Here is a 14,030-nt window from a genome sequence, read left to right on the forward strand (position 1 = left end):
TTTACTAGCTGGCATCATGAAACCTTGTTACATAATACGTGCTTCATTTACTTACAATTGAGTCAACAACCAATGAATTCTGACTCAACATCTAAGAGATGCCAATTCAACATTCTACGAGGATCAAATATGCATACATGCACGCAGTTGGCTTGGAGGTTCATCTATGCATGGTGGTTGCCTTGCTCCCCCACCTCATATTTATCATACATATGCTATAGTATGTATCTCTTTTTTTGCGAAAACTATAGTATGTATCTCTAGTGCAGTAATACTGGAAGTTTCAAAAAAAGAAAACTACCGAAAACTATATACATATAATTTCCATGGAGGCGTCGGTTGTCCTGATCCCCATAGTACAGTTTAGGCCTGGCACGAGAGTTTGGGCCAGATGTGTATCTGGTTCTCTAGCAGGCCGAAACCGGGCTTCGTTCCATGGGCTGGTAAACTTTATGGTGGAGTGAAGGGCCGAAACCCCGGGAGGCTGGGAAAGAGAAACGGAGCGGGCGTGCGGCAACGCGGTCAAGCCGGCGGCGGGCCTCGAGACCAGGAAACCAGCGCGCACACAGATCGTCGCACGTGCTCTCCCTCCATTTGAGTATTTCATATCCAGATGCATAATAAGATTTATTCACCTAGAAAATCTAAAACGACCAATTATTTAGAATGAAGGGAGTAGTTATAATAAACTAGAAAATACGCAGATAGCTAGATGCCGAATTAAAATTAAAAATCAGTATTATCCACAGTTGAGATACATTGCAAGTTTAGTGAAAGGCAGATAACTTCCTCACTAGAAAACAGAGAATTTCAAATGCTAATTTATTAGGACATGGAAGAATGAACAGTAAGCGAACCATCATTTAGTAAATGCGGAATCCACGTGCAGGCTCATAACTTAAGGCTAACACAAACTTAAGGCTCATCACTTCCCGTTGTCGCTGCAGGGGTAGCGCCTCTCATTGCGGTTGCCGATGCCGAAGATCACTGCCGCATCGTAGAACTTGCATTGACCCATCATCCAGGAAGTAGATGCCGTCCTTGAAGTCCGGCGGGTACCGTCTCGCCTCGTAGGATCTGGAGCAACCATGGCCGACTAACAAGATCCGGCCATCCAGTGCGTGCAGCTCGCTCCATGCCAAGGGGTACTGAGCCACGGGGAAGGCGTCGGGCATGTTGTTCCGTACAGCCACCCGGAACACCTTGAACTTGGACGTCGGCCGATTAGGCTGAGGCGTGAACCTGACGACCATGAGCGTGAACCCTGCGGGACACGACGAGGTAGCGAGCGCGGACGTACTGGTCGTAGCATCGCCCACCGGGACAGAAGCGGACCGTCTCCCAGTGTGTCCTCGGCGCGCACACGCGGGTGTGTTCGCCCTGGGTGAGGAAGAAGAAGGATCCTCCCGCGCGGTGGTAGAGGACGTCCTCAGCATCCAAGGCGGCGGCGTCATGGCCAGGGGCGCGCGGGATCATGGGCGCGACGCCAGCCCCTGCGCCAGAGCGCGACACAGCGGCGGTATGGCGGCACGGCGGGCGCGTCGAGCGGGGGTGGGTGCTCTGCCAGGACGTGACGATGGCGGCGCCGACGTAGTTCGGTTCGTTGGGCCAGGTGGAGAGCGCTGGCGCGCGGCGGCGTGGATGGCCATCCGGTGGACGTACGGGTACGGGTCGGTCCGGCGCAGGAGCTCCCGCGGGAAGACGCGGACGAAGCCGGAGCGGACGTGGAGGGCCCTGTGGGCGCGCGGGCGGCGGGTCTCGACGAAGAGCCAGGCGACGTCGTGGGAACCGAAGCAGCGCGACCCGGGTGGGGGCGACGGCGAGGTAGTGGTGGGCGCGGCAGGCGCTGAGGACGCAGGCGAGGCAGCGGACGGAGAAGGGCGCGGGGAGGAGGAGCCACGGGAGCGCCGGCGGACGCAGGAGCAGGCGCCCGAGCCGGCGACGCTGGTCGCGCGACGCGCGGCACACCAGGGACATGCGGCCGCGGTCGGCGCCGCACGGGATGCGCCGGAGGTTCATGTGCAGGATGTCCTCGTGGAGGTCCTGCAAAGGACGCGGGCGGGGGCGGCCATGGCGTCGCAGGATGGGGGAGGACTTGACTTGCAGGTGGAGTCGGTTTTCTCTGTTTTTCCATACTAACTGTATTTGAGTTGGGAAAAATGAAGAGAGATGATTCAGCATATTGCGTGGCATTTAAGCATCTATCCATGTTCACCTTAACAAAATATGTTTTGTGTTCTAGCATGTTCGCATGCTAGCAATATAATGTAAAACTTGCGAATTGCAAAACCACACAAATTGTGTTTCTGTAAGGTATGCTAGCAATATAACACAAGACATTTTCCTGATTACATTATGCATGCTGCAAATTGCAATCCCAGGTTACATTGTGTTAACTAGAATAATAATACAAAGATTGCAATATACTAAACTAAGATTAAAAAAATTGCATTCAGCGCAGTCTAGATTTGCATTGCAAGTTCAGTAAACTGCAGACAGTTTGAACTGCAAATTTAACAGCACATGGGATGGTAAGGTAAGGTGCTGCAAGTTTAAATCTCTCCTCTCCCATCTCCTGCTAGATCGTCAAAACTCTCTGCTCTTCCATAGAATGACAATATCAATCTCTAGACTCCTATCTCCTGCTAGATCAGACACAACGAACTCAATAAGAAAAATGAGTTTGGCTACTGCAAATTCTTCAGGGCACGATTGTAATCTCATTTCAGACTCCACGAAAATATTCTGCATTCAAGTCATGAAATCTGGTAGGCAAGGAAACAAACACTGAACATTGGTAAGGACACAGATCCTGTTGCAAAGTGGTTACTGCATTTGAAATGAGCCTATGCTAGGTTCAGAGTTCAGAACACTGTAGAATTGTCACAGACTAATCAACAATCACCATGCCACGACAAATACTTTTCACTATTATTTGAACATTTTTACTCCTATTCCTGTTCCTATTCCTTCACATCTCCTCCTACTCCAAACTCATGGGGCCAGCGAAGCCGGTAGCAGATCCTGCACCCTAGCGGACTCGTTCCAGCAGCGCACCAAGTCCTTGTTTAGGTTCTTCAGATCATCACGAAGAACAGACGTCGGCTCCGTGTCGCGGGTGAGACGATGCCCCAGCTCCTGCATACGCTCTCCAAGCGCACGAACCTTATCCAGAGGCATACGCATCAGCTCCAACCCTGCCTCAGAGACCCGCGTCGCGACTTCGGGGGTCACGAATCGGCCCGCGGGGCGATCCTCGCGGCGGCGGCGGGAGGCGGAACGTCGGGGAGAGGGGTCGCGGTGGTCCTGGCCGGAGAGGCATCGAGGAGAGGGGTTGCCGCTGCGACCGCGCCCGGCGGAGAGGGAGCGGCCAGGGGAGTTGCCGCCGCGGCCGCGCTCGGGGGAGAGGGAGCGGCCGGAGGAGTTGACGACCCGGGCGCGCTCGGGAGAGAGGGAGCGGCCTGGGGAGTTGCCGCCGCGGCCGCGCCCAGCGGAGAGGGAGCGGCCGGGGGAGTTGACGTCGGGGCGCGCTCGGGGGGGAGGCAGCGGCCTGGGGAGCCGGCGATGCGGGTGCGCTCGGCTGAGAGGGAGCGGCCGCGGAAGCTGGCGACGCGGGCCCGCTCGGCGGAGAGGAGGCGGCCGGGGCACTTGGCGATGAAGGCGCGGTCGGCGGGGAGGGAGCGGTCGGGGAAGCTGGCGTCGCGGGCCCGCTCGTCGGAGAGGCGGCGGCCGGGGGAGTTAGCGACGAAGGCACGGTCGGCGGGGAGGGAGCGGTCGGGGGAGTTGTCGACGCGGAAGACGCCGGCGAAGGCAGCGCGGTCGGCGGGGAGGGAGCGGTCGGGGGAGTTGTCGACGCGGAAGACGCCGGCGAAGGCAGCGCGGTCGGCGGGAGAGGCGGCGATTCCCTCCTGACTTCTGGCATGACGGTTGTGGAGCTTGTCCGCGACTCGCTGGGCGAAGGCTGCAGTTCCGTAGTCGGGGGAGCTCATGGAAGTGGAGAGGCGGACCGACTTGTGGAGCATCTCGGCGGTGACGGCGGTGGAGGAGTCGGGATGGTCGGCGGCGGCTGGCTTGGTGATGCCGAGGACGTAGTGTGCAAGCCCATGCGCCCGGCTGTAACGTCCCGAAAATTTCAAGCCTAAGCTACGCGTTAAAGGTTCCGACTAAAAACCGATTCATCGTAAAACCCTGACCCTCTCTGCCACACGCACGCCGTCACGCGCACCGTCTCAACCCTCGCCACCGCGTCACGACGACCACGCGCGACCGCCCTCCGCAATTAGCGCCGGCACAATACCCTTCTCGCACAGCGCGCGAATCTCGCGCGCGCGTGGCCGACCGGCCGCGGTCGCCGCCGCGACCGGCGCCGACACGCCTCTCTCCCTCCCTTCTTTCTCTCTCTTTTTCTCCCATTTTCTTTCTTTCCTCTCTCTTTCTCTTTTCTCTTCCTCCCTTTTTCCTTTCTCCTTTCTTCCTTCTTCCTTTCCCGGCCTTCCCCTGCTCTCGAGCGCCGCTCCCCTCCTGCTGGGCCCTGAGCCACGGCCCCTCCTCCCTTACGCGCGAGCGCGCGCAAGCCACCGCGCCAGCCCCTGCCCGGCCGCGCCACGCCCCTGGCCCGCGCCGTGTCACGCCACCCGCGCACGCGCGCGCGTGCGCCGCGTGCCGCGCCGCCCACCGTGCAGCGCGTCGCCTACGCGCGCCCTGTTTTCCCCGCGTGCCGCGCCGCCCGCCGTGCCGCACGCCGCCTGCACGCGCGCGCCGAGCAGCGACGACGCGTCGCCCGCCGCTGCCACGCCTGCTCCGTCGCGCGCGCGCCGCCCACGTGCCGCACCGTCGCGTCGCCCCGGCCTCACTGCCTGCGCCGCCGCTCGACGACACGGGCGTCACGTCGCGGCCGCCATTAAAGTGCCCCGCGCCTCTCGCCGGCCCTCCCCACCGGTCTCCACCGCTCCTCCACCGCGGCCGCCTATAAATAGCCCTCCCCCGCACCTCGGCACCCCCACAACCCGCGCCATCACCTCCCAGCTCCCTTCCCAAGCTTCCCTCGCCGCCCCGCCGTGCTCCCGAGCCGTCGCCGCCCCCCCTCTCGTCGGCCGGCCACCTCGCACCGCCCCCGCCCGAGGTGAGGCCGGGAATGGGCCCCCCCTCATTCCCCTCTCCCTCTCCCCCACCCCCGCCGCTATTAGGCCCTAGGCCGGCCGGACATTGGCCGCCGGCGCCCCCCCCCACTCCTCCTCTGTTCCTGCTAGCAAGGGGAGGAAGAAAGGGGGCAGTTTTGCCCAAAACCCCCTCCTGATTCCCTGTTTTCCCAAAGAAACCCCTCCTAATCACTCCCTTTCGCAAAAGAAACCCCGTTCTTTCTAATATTACAAACGAACCCTCCATTACATAAACTTAGATACGCCCGACACCCTTTTGCATACTCTGGATATTTCTAGGGTTCGCAAATAAACCCTGCCCTCTTTAGATATTTACGAACAAGCCCCTGGACCCCGTTTAACCCCTGAAACCACCTTTAACTCGTCATTTTATGTGCGAAACAACCTCCGATCGACCCGAAACTTTACCACGCCCTTTCTAGTATAGTTTTAACCGTGCCATTAAGAAATCACCCAAAAATATTACCCCTACCTCCGTAACTAAATTATTTCCGATTCAAGCTCAGCGATAAAAGCTTTTAGTTTTTGTGCTTGATTGTGTGTTTGTTTGTTTGTGTCGTAGGACATGGAGTGAACGAGGAAGGTCCCGAGCGTGACCAAGCAAACGAGGACCAGTACTGCGACCCCGAACCCGAGGGACAGTGCTACGATCAGGACCTCCCGCAAGAGTTTGACGATGGCAAATTCAATCCCGCCCCTTGATGCATGTTTCTGTCCTAGTTTTTATAAACACAACCCGATGGCCTGTTTTTATAAAATTGCATGGTTTTGCGTGCCGTAACCAGGGTAGGATAGCCACCCTTGTTGTGATAACCATACCTGGAACACCTGATTTTATAAAGAAAATGCGTGTGTGTGGGAAAGGGTAAAAATGTGGTTTTGAAAGACGAGTCGGACGGGATGGATGGCATTTCTGTGTGAATTGCCGTTGGTGAGCTCGTACCTGTGTGGTTGAGCGTGGAAGGGAGATATCCATCTTGTCACCCCTAAGGACCGAGTTGATGTGTCGTCTCACCTAGCTTCCTGTCGTGCAAACCACTTGACCGTTGTATGGGCAACGGCTTGGCCTAACCCCACTAGTTAGTCTGATAGCCATCAGAAGAGCCGGGAGCAACGGGTGATCAAGGAGACGGGATAAGCTCTGTGTGACTTATGCCCCGGTTAAACCTCGGTGATAGGTCGAATGACCCCTTGATAGATCCCGTGGTGGCTAGTCAGGTCTAGCTAAGGTGGGTAAGGGCTTTGATGGGATCTGCACCGGCACTAAGGTGTTCGTGCTGTGGTACCCCACCTGTGGGTAAAGTTGCACACCTCTGCAGAGTTGAAAATCTATTCGAATAGCCGTGCCCACGGTATTGGGCAAGTTATGGTGTGGTCACATAACTAGTGTTTCTCTTTGGGAATGAATGGGCAGGTGTGAGTCGTTTGGAAAGTGTCCGGCAGTTGTGCCGTATGCTACGGCGGACGGGGAGTCCGGTAGCAGTTTAAAATTTGGATCCGTGTGAATCAACATCGTGTGCCCCTTGGTAATGGAAAACTTGTTTTGAAAAGTGCTTTAAAAACGAACCCCTGCATACAACTGTGTTTTCCGCAAATGAACCGTAACCTTATCCTTGGACTACCCTGTGCATTAAATTCTGTTATAACCCCTCAGTGGGTATGATTGAACTTGCTGAGTACGTTTGTACTCACCCCATTCTTACTTTTACAGTGGAAGACCCAGACTACGTCCCCGAAGACAACGAGTAGGGTTTCGTCCTGCACCCAGTCTTGCCTGTGGTTGACGCCACCGTTGGATTCCGCATGGCGCAAGACTCTGATGATCCTCTTTTCGTAACTAGTGTAGTAGTGTGGGTTTTAGTTGTAATCCTCGCGATAGTGGCGCTTCACGGCCCATTACCGCGAAGAGTTGTACGGTGATGTACCATCTGTTGTAATAAAAGTGTTATCAGCCTCCTGGGACTGATAAATTAACACTTTTAAGTCTTCCCTGATGGGGGGACGCTTCAGGTGGTATCAGAGCCGTAGGCTGGCCGTAGGACGTGACCCTAGGAACGAGACCCCTTTTCAGACCCTAGAACTCGTCCCGGTTTAGAAACTTTCTGCACAAACACTCACCACCGGTCTTTGCCTTGTTCCAGATGGCTAGCAATGGATGGGTTAGCGGAATCTGCCACGCAGAGCCTGGCCTCCCCAATTTACTATTGCTCAGCCTGGAACGCGTTGGGATTAGGGAACCACCGGAGTATGCTTACTGTGAGTACATCGCCGGAGGCACCCTTCGGTGCGACATGATGGTTTTTGTGGAGAGAAGCACCCGCTATCCTGATGTGGATCCTTGGTTCATCTCCACCACTGGCTTCCGCTTCCCCGACACCTATCGAAAGGCCGCCCGCAAAGCCCTGCGACGGCTGCGTGTGCTCTACAAGCACCACCTTCAGCGGACTACTATGGGGTTTTTCCCACCCGCTGAGGGACGAGGACGCACTTGGATTGCCCGAATGAGGGGCCTTGGACGAGAAGAAGAGGACCTCGAAGATACGGTTTCCCACCTATCCATCTACCTTACTGGCTTGGATGCCCTCTACCGCGAACAGGCGGCACAACTAAGGCAGTTAATTCGTGGGATTGAAAAGATAACCCAGGAGCTGGAGGAACAACGGACAAGAGCCGCAAACGCCGAGTATTCCTTAGCCGCCCTCCAAACCCAGATGCAAGAATACGAGAACCGCAACGGAATAGGTGGATGGATAGAGGAAGAAGAAGAAGAACCCATGGAAACCCATTGGGATAAGGGTACTCAGACCGAAAACGAGATGGATCGGTTCCTTCCAATAAAGAAGCGCTCTATCAGGACCGAGGAAGAATCCCAATGATAGGATTAGCACCCCTAGCTAAAACCCTACCCTAATGACCACGTATCTATGAAAACAGTACCACCCTTGTTGTAATAATAAATATCATCTACTCCCCTTTTGCACCTGTACCAGGTTGTTTACCCTGTTTCTGTTTCAGATGGCTGAGGAAGGATGGACCCAGGGCGATTGCCAAGCTGCACCTGGATTCCCCAGCCTTTTGATCAACACCCTGGAAGGCCTTGGTGTTGCAGAACGCCTAAGGTACTACAGCCGAGAGTACGAGCACCATGGTACCCTCCGCTGCAGGGTGATCCTGGTCATCGCCAGGAGTAACCGCTACCCCGACATCCAGCCTTGGCGAGTGACTGCCACAGGGTTTAGACATCAGGACACCTATCCCTTGGCCATCAGAAAAGCACTCCGTTATTTGTGCCGGATTTTTGAAGAACACCTCGCCCCCACACCAGCGAAGTTCTTCCCGCCGGCCATCAGAACCCCAGTCTGGGAAGCACGCATGAGAAACCTGGAGCGACGTCGCCACGAAGAAGGCCCCCTGTACCAAGTGGCTACTTACCTAGCCGCCCTGGACCAACTCTTTGATGAGCAAGCCAACCTTCTAAGGGAGCAGACCCATCGAGCCGAGCAAGTAGAGCTCGCGGTAAGGATACAGCAGATCCGAGCCGCCCATGCCGAGGCGAGAACCGCAGCCGCGGTCAGTAGCGAAGCGGTCGCCCAAGAAAGCCTCAGGCAGGCCCGAGACCGGCGTATGCAAGATTGGACCCAAAGTGGGACGCCAGTCCCGGCAATAGGGGAAGACCATGTTTTACTCGGGACACCCGTCATAGGGTGGGGATCACTCTTTGGGAGCACACGAGCCCCACCCGAGAATCCTGAAAGTTCTGCTGCCGCCGACGAAGGGGATGCTGCAATGCAACCCCTGACCGATGGGAACCCAGAAGACGGCGAGCGAGAACCTCTCACCCTGTCCGCCCCGGAAGAAGACACACCACGCAAGTAGAGTGACCGACGCCATCCCAGTGATGCCCCTCCCCAGCCTTTCTGTTTGCGCCGTACCCTTAAGACAAGACCCTGGCTGAGTAGCACGAGACCTAGTCGTACCCCCATGCTGTACCCCCCCTTGCTGTAATAAAAAGGTTGGTGCTTGCTGTTTGTGGTGATTGTGTGCTGGTTTGTTGTGTGCTACTTGTTTATACGGGTACCGGCAAAAGGTAGATTCTGCCTTATATATACGAATTAAACAACTTAAACATCACAAAATCGTAACTCCGATTTACCCAATCAACAGGTGACCCCCCGGAACGTCGCGAGGGCCTCCCGTGGCCGGAACCCCGTAGCCGCTAGTGTCGGAGCACATCCCGTTGAACAAGATCTTCCCCAAGGAGAACAAGAAGTAAGCCAGAACTGAGGAGGAAGTCAAGAAGGAGAACAACTACCACCACCTCCACCCCTCGGAGACCTGGCGCAGATCATCCATAACCAGACCCTCATACTGGAGACTCTGGCGAATGCCCTCATTAACCGGCAGCCACGAGGGCAGAATATGAACGACAAGCTGACGGCCTTTCTAAGGACCAAGCTACCTACCTTCGCCGGATCCTGCAACCCGTTGGATGCTGACGACTGGTTGCGAGTAATTCAGAGGAAGCTCGAACCATTCGAATGCCAGGACCGGGATAAAGTCCTTCTGGCAGCCCACCAGCTCACCGGAACAGCATTATCCTGGTGGGAAAACTATTGTGCCGCAGCCGAAGATGCCTCTACCATCACCTAGGGAGAATTCGTAAGGGAGTTCCGCCGCTACCACATCCCTTCAGCCACTATGAAGCGCAAGGCGGAAGAATTCCGCGCACTACAACAAGGAAGCATGACGGTGGAAGAATACACCCACCGGTTCATAGAATTGGCCCGGTACGCGCCGGAAGAAGTGAACGACGACGATAAGAAGCAAGATATGTTCAAGAAGGGGTTAAGCCCAGAACTCCGGACCTTGCTTACTCCCTAGATCTATCCAGACTTCAACACCCTGATGAACAAGGCTATCCTCACAGAAAGGGCCAAAGCTGAAGAAAGAAAGGATAATAAACGCAAATTCCTGGAAAGTAAGGCCCGCCAACAGGACCGCTTCCAAAAGCCGAGGAACTCCAACTATACTGCACCAAGATCCCAGGCCCCAATGCAGTATAGGACTCAGTCCCAAGTGACAGGATCACGAGCCCCTGAAGCACAGCCTAAGAGTCAGAATACCATGAGGGCCCCGCAGAGCAACACAAGCCTGGCCGCCTCTGACAACAACAATGTTAGGGCCTGTTTCAACTGCCGTGAGACGGGGCACTTCATCGCCAATTGCCCCTACGCCAAGAATAAGCCGGCAACGTCGGCCTTCTCCAACACGGTGAATGGGCCCAGACCAGCCCTGACCGGTGCCAACCGAGTGCCCGTCCGCAACAACGATGGCAGCCAGCAGGTGAAGCAGCAATCATTTGGACGAGCCTGCGTCAATCACATCGACGCGCAGGAGGCTCAAGAAGCTCTGGGCGTAGTGCTCGGTGAGTATCTAGTCAGCTCAGCTCTGGCAACGGTACTATTTGATTCTGGAGCATCGCACTCGTTTATATCCTCGAGCTATGTGGAAAAACACAAAATACCTACAGTACTACTAAAAACACCCCTATTAACCCGGACGCCTGGAGGCGACATTAATTGTCAGTTAGGTTGTCCACGGGTAAGGATCAATTTAAGTGGGGTAGACTTTCTAGCAGATTTGGTAGTACTTAAGTCTGGAGGAATAGACGTAATCCTTGGAATGGACTGGTTAAGCCGGCACAATGGTCTCATAGGCTGTACCGACAAAGTGGTACACCTAACAAACCCCGAAGGAGTACAAGTGATCTGCCATACCCGGGATAGCAAGTTTGACCCAATGGTGTTTAGCGTGGAAGCCAAGCCCTTAGAAGGGGTCCCGGTAGTAAGCGAATACCCAGATATATTCCCCGAAGAACTTCCTGGCATGCCGCCAGACAGAGATATAGAGTTCGTCATAGACCTTATCCCCGGAACATCCCCTATAGCCAAGAGACCCTATAGGATGGCAGCCTCTGAATTGACAGAATTAAAGAAGCAACTAGAGGAACTGCAACGAATTGGTTTCATTAGACCAAGCTCGTCACCATGGGGAGCCCCAGTGTTGTTTGTCAAGAAGAAGAATGGGAGTATGAGGTTATGTGTAGATTACCGGGCACTGAATGAAGTTACCATTAAGAATAAGTACCCCCTCCCCAGGATTGATGACCTGTTCGATCAGCTAAAAGGAGCCAAGTACTTTTCCAAGATCGACCTAAGGTCGGGATATTTCCAGCTCAAAATTAGAGAAAGTGACATCCCTAAGACAGCTTTTGTCACCCGCTACGGGCAATTTGAGTTCACCGTAATGTCCTTCGGACTAACCAATGCCCCTGCCTATTTTATGAACCTCATGAATAAGGTATTTATGGACGAGCTAGATAAGTTTGTCGTAGTCTTTATTGACGACATACTTATCTACTCCAAGAGTGTTCAGGAACATGAGCAACATCTGCGGGTAGTGTTGGAAAAGCTAAGGAAGCATAAACTATATGCTAAATTTAGCAAGTGTGAATTCTGGCTGGAGAAAGTAGCTTTCCTTGGTCACATTCTGACCGCGGAAGGCGTAGCAGTGGACCTAGAGAAGGTCGAAGCCGTGTCCAAGTGGCAGCGACCGACCAATGTTAGTGAGATCAGAAGTTTTCTTGGATTAGCCGGATACTATCGGAGATTTATCGAGGGATTCTCTAAGATAGCCCGACCCATGACGGAACTTCTTAAGAAGGAGAAGAAGTTCGCCTGGACGGAAAATTGTGAAAGAAGTCTTCAAGAATTGAAGCAAAGGTTGACAACCGCCCCAGTGCTGACCCTACCGGACATTCGTCGGGACTTTGTCATTTATTGTGACGCATCCCGACAAGGATTAGGGTGTGTGCTGATGCAAGACGGGAAAGTCGTTGCATATGCTTCCCGCCAACTCAGGATCCATGAGCAGAACTATCCGACCCACGATTTGGAACTTGCAGCCGTAGTGCATGCCCTTAAGATTTGGAGACATTATTTGATTGGAAATAAGTGTGAAATTTACACCGACCATAAGAGTTTGAAATATATCTTCACCCAACCAGATTTGAACCTAAGGCAAAGGAGATGGTTGGAGTTGGTTAAGGACTACAATTTGGAAATCCATTATCACCCCGGAAAGGCGAACGTGGTAGCCGACGCCTTAAGCCGGAAATCCTATGGACCCAAGGATGACAATCTGCGCGAGGAAATGGCACGATTAAATGTGCACATTGTGCCTCGAGGTTCCAGCCATGTGCTAAGCGTCCAATCAACACTAGAGGATAGAATTAGAGAGGCCCAAAGCTCGGATCAGGAGTTAATGAAGATCCGCAAACAAACTGGAGAAAACAAAGCACCGGGCTTCAGAGTAGACGATAAGGGGACATTATGGTACGAGGATAGGATTTGTGTGCCCCAGAATGGAGACTTCCGGCAGATAATCATGGACGAAGCCCATAACTCGGCCTACTCCATTCACCTGGGATCCACCAAAATGTATATGGACATAAGGCAAAAGTATTGGTGGAATGGAATGAAAGCGGATGTTGCACGATTCGTGGCCCATTGTGATACTTGTCAAAGGGTTAAGGCCGAACATCAGAAACCAGCCGGATTATTGCAACCCTTGCCTATCCCGGTTTGGAAATGGGATGAGATAGGAATGGACTTTGTAGTGGGTCTGCCTAGAACACAGAAGGGACACGATTCCATATGGGTAATAGTGGACAGACTCACTAAATCGGCTCATTTCATACCTGTACGAACCACTTATGGTGGGGAAAAGCTGGCAAAGCTTTATGTAGAAAATATAGTAAAACTACATGGGGTGCCCAGCAGAATTGTCTCGGATAGAGGAACCCAATTCACCTCTAGGTTTTGGAAGAGCTTGCATCAAGCCATGGGCACTAAGTTAGATTTTAGCTCCGCATACCACCCACAGACGGATGGTCAAACCGAAAGGGTAAACCAGGTCATGGAAGATATGCTGAGAGCATGTGTCCTGACCTATGGAAATGATTGGGAGCAGAGTCTGCACTATGCAGAATTCTCGTACAATAATAGTTACCAAGCCAGCTTGGACATGTCGCCATTCGAAGCCCTCTATGGAAGGAAGTGCAAAACTCCCTTGATGTGGTCGGAAGTTGGAGAACGTGCACTAGTAGGACCTGCACTTATAAAAGAAGCGGAAGAAAAAGTAGCAGAGGTCCGCGAGAAATTGAAGGCAGCTCAGTCGCGACAAAAGAGCTACGCAGACAAGAAGAGGCGGGAAATAAGTTTCAACCCAGGAGAATTTGTCTATCTCAAAGTCTCACCCATTCGAGGGACACGAAGATTTCAGGTACAAGGGAAATTGGCCCCTCGATACATTGGACCGTATCGAGTTCTGAAGAAAGTCGGAGCAGTGGCATACCAACTAGAGTTACCAGAAGAAATGTCAGATATACACTCAGTATTTCATGTTTCGCAACTAAGAAGGTGTTTGAGAGTACCCGAGGGAGAACATGTGATGGTGGAAACCATAGACCTACAGCCGGATCTGCGATACCAGGAAGTACCGGTCAAAATTCTGGACACTGTCACTAAGAGGACAAGAAACTCCGAAGTACGGATATGCAGAGTTCAATGGAGCAGACATGGAATAGAAGAAGCAACATGGGAACGCGAGGAGGCCCTAAAGAAGGAGTTCCCCCATCTGTTCAAAAGCCAGCCGAATCTCGAGGACGAGATTCATTTAAGTGGGGTAGGTTTGTAACGTCCCGAAAATTTCAAGCCTAAGCTACGCGTTAAAGGTTCCGACTAAAAACCGATTCATCGTAAAACCCTGACCCTCTCTGCCACACGCACGCCGTCACGCGCACCGCCTCAA

Source organism: Panicum hallii, chromosome 7 (assembly GCF_002211085.1).
Source record: "Panicum hallii strain FIL2 chromosome 7, PHallii_v3.1, whole genome shotgun sequence".
NCBI lineage: Eukaryota > Viridiplantae > Streptophyta > Magnoliopsida > Poales > Poaceae > Panicum > Panicum hallii.